This window comes from Chiloscyllium plagiosum, chromosome 5, assembly GCF_004010195.1.
Source record: "Chiloscyllium plagiosum isolate BGI_BamShark_2017 chromosome 5, ASM401019v2, whole genome shotgun sequence".
Lineage (NCBI taxonomy): Eukaryota > Metazoa > Chordata > Chondrichthyes > Orectolobiformes > Hemiscylliidae > Chiloscyllium > Chiloscyllium plagiosum.
In genome coordinates, this window is record NC_057714.1 from 112,540,859 (window position 1) to 112,548,826 (window position 7,968).

The 7,968-nt window shown below is 45.0% G+C and overlaps 1 protein-coding gene across 5 annotated transcripts in view; it reads left to right on the top strand.

Moving 5' to 3' along the window:
- The first annotated feature begins 6,708 nt into the window (after positions 1-6,708).
- Positions 6,709-7,968, top strand: part of hhatlb (hedgehog acyltransferase like, b) — a 66,033-nt gene continuing 64,773 nt past the window's right edge. Inside the window, exon 1 of one of the 5 annotated variants that reach the window (XM_043690821.1) lies at positions 6,709-6,947. The gene's annotated coding sequence lies outside the window, so the exon portion shown is untranslated. Of the gene's footprint in view, positions 6,948-7,009; positions 7,030-7,358; positions 7,611-7,968 lie in introns of those variants that run through there. The other 4 variants (XM_043690817.1, XM_043690820.1, XM_043690819.1 and 1 more) reach the window with 4 other exon arrangements.

The following is a 7,968-nucleotide window of genomic DNA, read 5'->3' on the forward strand; positions in this document are numbered from 1 at the left end:
AAACCAATTTGCACACAGCAACCTCATAAAAAATAACAATGATTGGGTAATGTTTCTGTTATGTTGATCAAGGGCTAGGACACCAGGAATAGACTCCCTTGCTCTTCTTCCACATCCACCTGGGTCAGCAGATGCAAACTCAGTTTAACATCTCATTAAATTTACCACATTTCCTACCATGCAGTAGTCCTTCAGTGCTGGATTGACAGCCTTGATTTTAATGCTCAAGTCCCAAAGGTTCTTGAAGTCAGAACCTTCTGACTCAAGGGTGAAGCTGTTGTGAACTGAGCTGCAGCTGACACAATAAGCATAAATGTACCTTCATTATGTTTGTTTCTTTATTCACAAACTCCAGCTCACAAATATAATTAGCTTTTACATTTTTGTTTTCAGCTTTCTCCCGAATGTACTGACTCACACTCAGACTGGGTTGCACAGGCATTGAAACCCCTCTGGTTGTTTGCCAGTTTGGATAATCTCCCTATCTGATCTTAAATGCTGAGGGCCAGAAATTGGTTCAATTTCCAAAAGAGAAATGAGGGTAAAATAAAAACAGATTTCTGGAGACAAAACACCATGTACTGGAAGACAAACTGTTCTATAGAACACTACCCCTGACACTGCAGTGTTCCTTCAATGCTGCGCTGGAGCAGCAGCGTAGATGTTCTGTGGATGGCAGCAACTGGATAGCATCACCTTCTGAGAATTGCATGGGATCTGGCAGGGTCTATGGGCAAGCCTAGTCCAGAGATAAGAAATTACTCAGAAAATAACTCACTGCCTCCCTGAATCCAGAAAAAGGAGATTGTAGCAAAATGCAGAACTGAGTCGAAAGGAAGAAAGGAAAGGGTTTATTGCAGTAGTCACAAATGTTCAGCTGATGGCTTGAAGTGATTTGATATTGCAGTGATAACAAGTTTTAGTCTTTCTTTGTGTAGTTTGCTGCAATGTTGCACTATGATGGCTTAAAGTACTGGACAGGTATCACAACTGTAAAAATGGCGCAGCCATTCTAAATTGAGGATTACCGAACTCCTGAGCAGAGGTTAACCCTTCTCACACCCGCATGTGCCTGTGTGAATCACCAGATTAAAGATGTGTGATTAAGAGGAGCAATTAATTGGACACGCACTACTCCATACTAAGCCCTAGGCTTGAGGGAAATCTAAAAGCTATTATTTTGCTTGTGAAGCTTGGTCTGGGTTCAAGTTTCAGGCGGCACGGTGGCACAGTGGTTAGCACTGCTGCCTCACAGCACCAGAGACCCAGGTTCAATTCCTGACTCAGGCGACTGACTGTGTGGAGTTTGCACATTCTCCTCGTGTCAGCGTGGGTTTCCTCCGGGTGCTCCGGTTTCCTCCCACAGTCCAAAGATGTGCGGGTCAGGTGAATTGGCCATGCTAAATTGCCCGTAGTGTTAGGTAAAGGGGTAAATGTAGGGGTATGGGTGGGTTGCGCTTCGGTGGGTCGGTGTGGACTTGTTGGGCCGAAGGGCCTGTTTCCACACGGTAAGTAATCTAATCTGCTGACATGTAAATGTTTTAATAAAATAATTCAGCAGAGAAGGGTGCTGTTCAACAAATCCAACTCCTCCTTGAAATCATACAATGTTTTGGCCTTGACTGCTTTCTGTGGTAGCAATCTGGACATCTCAGCAAATTATTTATATGTTGCAGACTCTCAAATGCTCATTCATTATTGTAAATTGTTAAATGTTCTTTTGGAAAGGAAGGGAGTGTTGCATGGAGGCCTGTGACCAGTGGAGTGCTACAAGGATCGCTGCTGGGTCCACTACTTTTCATCATTTATATAAATGATTTGGATGGGAATATAAGAGATACAGTTAGTAAGTTTGCAGATGACACCAAAATTGGAGGTGTAGTGGACAGCGAAGAGTGTTTCCTCAGATTACAACAGGATCTTGACCAGATGGGCCAATGGGCTGAGAAGTGGCAGATGGAATTTAATTCAGATAAATGCGAAGTGCTGCATTTTGGGAAAGCAAATCTTAGGCATGACTTATACACTTAATGATAAGGTCCTAGAGAGTATTGCTGAACAAAGAGACCTTGGAGTGCAGGTTCATAGTTTCTTGAAAGTAGAGTTGTAGGTAGATAAGATAGTGAAGAAGGCATTTGGTATGCTTTCCTTTATTGGTCAGAGTATTGAGTACAGGAGTTGGGATGTCATGTTGCAGCTGTACAGGACATTGGTTAGGCCACTGTTAGAATATTGTGTGCAATTCTGGTCTCCTTCCTATCGGAAAGATGTTGTAAAACTTCAAAGGGTTCAGAAAGGATGTACAAGGATGTTGCCAGGGTTGGTGGATTTGAGCTATAGGGAGAGGTTGAATAGGCTGGGGCTGTTTTCCCTGGAGTATCAGAGGCTGAGGGGTGACCTTATAGAGGTTGATAAAACCATGAGGGGCATGGATAGGGTAAATAGACAAGGTATTTTCCCTGGGGTGGGGGAGTTCAGAACTAAACGGCAAATGTTTAGGGTGAGAGGGGAAAGATATAGAAAAGACCTAAGGGGCAACTTTTTCACGCAGAGGGTGGTATGTTTATGGAATGAGCGCCAGAGGAAGTGATGGAGGCTGGTACAACTGCAACATTTAAAAGGCATCTGGATGGGTAAATGAATAGGAAAGGTTTGGAGGGATATGGGCCGGTACTGGCAGTTGGGACTAGATTGGGTTGGGCTATTTGGTCGGCATGGACCAAAGGGTCTGTTTCTGTGCTGTACATCTCTGTGACTCTATATACATCTCTCCTTTAAGAGAGTTTACCTTTAAGTACTTCACGTACTACATGTACACAATGCTGAGACTCTGCCTGCCAGCTAGCCTGCCGTGAGTTTGTGCGCTGCTGGCACAGGAATGCTGCAGTGTCTGCTCCATGTGCTTTACTGTTTTAAATAACCCAACCCCGGGAGTGAAGCCATCCCTGAGGGAGTGATTGCTTTATAATAACAAGCATTCAGCTTCTTGGATGTGTTCCAGTTCTCCGAAAGATCATCAAAGATCTGCTTTTGTTCGGTACCAACTTCCCTTCCCCCATCTCAAATAAGTCCAAGCAATTTTCCTTGAAATGACTTATCGATCTTCCTGATGGTCCTGATCTGACCTATTGAAGACAAATTTTAACCACGTCCTCTGTAACTATTATAGAAAGAGGTGAAGGATGATCTTACAATTCCGACTATTTTTAACTTGAAGCTTGTAACAGGGGATATTTTAATGACAGTTTTTAAATACTGACTATTTAGATTGAATAGTAACCGGAGGTGGTGAAGTCCAGACAAGCAAGAGAAGGGAATTGGGCTTTGTGGCACGCAGGTGATTACTTAATATTGAGTCACAAGCAAGTTTTTGGGATCTTTAATATGAGATTAATGTGACGTAAGCTTATCAGATCAGAGCATGTCCATTCACGTAGAAATTGCTTTTCTCAGGAAGAAGGGCAGGAGGCCAGTTCATTCCCCTCCTTCGCAATCAGCACTGAGTAGGAAGTACCCAAAAAGGTCTGTCATGTTCTGCTTTACACCTGGGGATGTGAAGAGACGCAGGTGAAAGAGACTCAGAAACACGCACAGGCACCCCCCCCTCGGTGCAGGGCTTGGCTCCTTGGCGCTGTGTCGGGGGAAGAATTGCCAGTCTAGCTCCAACTCACAGAGTGATGTACTGCCGCAGTGGAAACGGTGCTGTGTGACAGGCGATGGTCGGTGAAGATAATGAGTTACAGTTTATAGAGTGACGCTGCTCCTCGCAGGCTACGGGAGATTCTCAATATGTGACCAGCCTCTCAAAACGTTTTGGTTAGAAACTTTAATTCAAAGGGTTCAGCATTTTATTCAAGACAAGGAAAGAGTGACGTTTGCTGCTGATTCCTAGCCAAATAATTCGATGACAAAAAAGGACCTGCACTTTAAACAATCTCTTGCCCGATAAATTGACAGACGCTTAAAATGTCGAGGGTGTTTCGGTTTTTCCCATTAAAGTGTAACCGTTTGTGATGACACATCAGCCTCATGGCTATTTGGGAGCGAACTGTTTTGTTATTTATTCATTCATGGTCTGTAGGCATTATTGACATTGTCCATCTCTTGGTGCAGGCTTTGGAAAAGCTCCAGTCCTTCTGCACTTTTGTAAAGATGAAGTGGTTTGCATTCAGTAGGAAGTTAAGAGTCAGCCACATCAGGTTTGGAGACAGATATTGGGCCAGCACGGCAGATTTCCTTCCCTAAAGTCGTTGAGTTTTATGACAATACAATAGTTTCACAGTCACTACTGCTGATGCTATTTTCTCTTATTAACTATTTCATTCACTGAATATAAGTTCCACAACTCCCAAACTGGGATTTATGCTCAGGGGCTGGATTTTTGATGCCCTTTTTGGGTGGGCAAAAAGAATGGGTTGGGTGGTGAGCCCAACACCTTTGCAACCCTTACCAAGTTCACCCACCACCTGCCACCTCCCCCAATTGAAGGGTCAAATACAGAATTCTGTTGCCCTCCTGCTGTATTTCATCAAACAATTCGGGTCATTCTGACTTAACACCAGGTGCATTGGTAATACACTGTCCATGCTGTAGCACACCTGCCCTGGGCAGATGGGCAGAGGTAGGAATTTTAGAGAGACTGTGCATATGGGTGAGAGTGGGCAGTCAAGTGAAAGGGCATTTGGGTGTGGGGCAATTGGGTGGGAGTGGGCAGTCCATGGTGGCAGTCAGGTGGGTGGGGGGGGGGGTTGGCAGCTAGGTCTACCTTACCAAAGGGATTCATTGGGTCCATCGAGGTCACCTTAAGATGCCAACCACCTTCACTTCCATGTCACCTGCTTATACAGCTCAAAGCCCCACACACACCCCCCACCTCACCCCCATCCCCCATACTCCCCTCTCACTGGCTCAAGGATCCTATCCTGCCTAAAACCCCCAGGACTGACTCTCCTGGGGCAGACATGATTGTCTTTGGGCATCTCCATCAAGTCCGGGCATTGCCCACGGTTGAGTTCTGGCATTGCTGGGGCTGCTGGAGCTGGGAGTTAGTTAGATTGGTCAGCAGCTTGAGAGAGCAGGTGTCATCTTACATTATGGCATCGAGGGGGTAATAGAGGGGAGTTGGTGTTATGTCCTGCTATTGGCTAATTTCTCAGCCCATGATGTGTTATAGCTGCAGGCCTGGTATGAAGGGAAGGTCTTACGAGGAAAGGCTGAGGGACTTGAAGCTGTTTTCATTAGAGAGAAGAAGGTTGAGAGGTGACTTAATAAAGACATATAAGATAATCAGAGGGTTAGATAGGGTGGACAGGGAGAGCCTTTTTCCAAGAATGGTGATGGTGAGCACAAGGGGGCATAAGCTTTAAATTGAGGGGTGATAGATATAGGACAGATGTCAGAGGTAGTTTCTTTATTCAGAGAGTAGTAAGGGTATGAAATGCTTTGCCTGCAACGGTTGTAGATTCGCCAACTTTAAGTACATTTAAGTCGTCATTGGACAAGCATATGGACGTACATGGAATAGTGTAGATTAGATGGGCTTCAGATTGGTATGACAGGTTGGCGCAACATTGGGGGCCAAAGGGCCTATACTGCGCTGTAATGTTCTATGTTCTATGTAAAACTAAAAGACAGCATTCTGCCTGGATGTATCACTTCCTGGTATGGTCACTGTACCTTTCAAGATCGGGAATGGTTACAGAGAGTGGTGAACGTAGCCCAGATAATCACAAAGGCCAACATTCCATCTATAGAATCCATCTACCAGGCCCACTGTCAAGGAAAGGCCGCCAGCATTCTCAAAGATCCATCCCACCCTGGCAATGTTTTTCTACAACCTCTACCATCGGGGAGAAGGTACAGAAGCCTGAACACACACACCAGCCGGTTTGGAAACAGTTTCTACCGCTTTTCACTGTGCCTCGGTACATGTGACAATAAATTCAATTCAATTTTCCAACCCCCTGTAGTTCCGAGGAGTCAGAGTGGACTTGAAACATTAACAGTTTCTCTCTCCAGCAACTTTCTGTTTGTATTTCAGACACAAAACTGGCATGACTTACATCATTACTTCCGAGCTTGTCCCTTTTACAGGGAAGAGATGAAGCAGGAGATTGCTCTGACAATTCATGGTATCAGAACACTAGATATAAATTGTATCAATTATAATCTGGAATGTGTCCCCTGAGAGACTGATGGAGGAGGATTTAGTAATGGCTTTCAAAAGATAATTGGAAAATACTTGAATGGCAAAATAAAAATGTACAGGAGGTTAAGAAGTGGCATTAGTTGGAAAGCTCTTTCAGAGTTGTCACAATACTTCATACTCCCAGCTGTTAATTTTTAAAAATCTGATAGATAATTTAAGTTTTAAGCAAAGGTATTAAGGGATATGTGCCAAATACAGGTATATGGAGTTAGGCCACAGATCAGTCATGATCCCATAGAGTGGCAAAACAGGCTTGAGGGGCTGAATAGCCTACTCCTGTTCCTATTACATGAGGATACGACAGAAACCAAATAGGTAATCAGTCAAATGATTAAGAAAGATGTTGCACCTACTCGCTGGTTACCCCGTCTGTGCTGCTTTCACGGGGAGACAAGGAGGAGGCTAATGACCAGGTCATTAGTGGATAGTTGATTTCTACTGGTTGAGGGACGCTTCTCATTTTCTCTCCTCTCAGAGTTGAACCTGGGAGGGTTTGACAGACAGCTGCCAGGAGGAGGTGGAGCAGAATGAGCCAAGTTTCTTTGCTTAGGCTGCATTTAAAAATAATTCACTACTCCCGACCTCTGCTTCTCAGCCCGGGCTGATTCCATCAGCGAAATGATTGGGACGGAGCAGCAATGAGTTTGACCTGAGGGATTGTCATTCTGGCTATTTTTATTTTTGAAAATAAACTTCAGTATCCCCACCTCCAAGGTGTAGCTCTGTACTTGGACTCAAGGTCAGTGTACGAGGGAAGATCAAACGAAAACGGCAGCGTTGTGTTATCGATACAAGTGCCTAGCTAATGCATGGGCAAAAAGGTTGCGTGACTCTCTTTTTAGGTTTGCATGTTTACAGTTTAACCTGAGCAGTTTTGTTTTCCTCTGGCATGCTGCATATTTGCAAATGATGCGTTAAGGGATAGCTGAATTGTAGGGGAGAAGCGCCCGCATGTTTTTATTTTGGGAGAGTGGTGTGGGGTTGTATTGGATTCGAATTGTCCGTCGGATGGCTATCGAGTGTCGGTGCAGCTGGCGAGAGCGTCTGCAGTGCCTTAAAATAGGCAGCGGCTGAGCCAGCCCTAATGCAGCTCCCTCACCGGCTCTCCGTTTAAAGGGAGGGATTGCACAACTCCCTGTGTAAACAGCTTCACCCTAGTCTATAAAGCATTGGAGCTGCTTAATCATTTAAGACCTCTTATTAAAGCTAAGAGTCGAGTTGAGTCAATGCGGAATATCAGTCATCACGGCTAAGAGGGAAAGAAAGTGATTCTTTCTCTCTCTAAGAAAGTAGATTGATGATCAGTCAACCTGTCTAAATGTAAGGTTTGTGAAAAAATAATTTTGTAGAGCCAATCTACAGTCCTGTTTACCATTGGGTGATGCAGGAAAGGTGCCCCTCGGTAAGTACACAGCAAGATCCCAAAGAGAGCAAAGTGAGATTGACCAGAAAGCACTAACGGGAGAAAGTGAGGACTGCAGATGCTGGAGATCAGAGCTGAAAATGTGTCGCTGGAAAAGCGCAGCAGGTCAGGCAGCATCCAAGGAGCAGGAGAATCGACGTTTCGGGCATGAGCCCCTCCTTCAGGAATGAGGAGAGTGTGCCCAGCAGGCTAAGATAAAAGGTAGGGAGGAGGGACTTGGGGGAGGGGCGTTGGAAATGCGATAGGTGGAAGGAGGTTAAGGTGAGGGTGATAGGCCGGAGTGGGGGCGGAGAGGTCAGGAAGAAGATTGCAGGTTAGGAAGGTGGTGCTGAGTTCG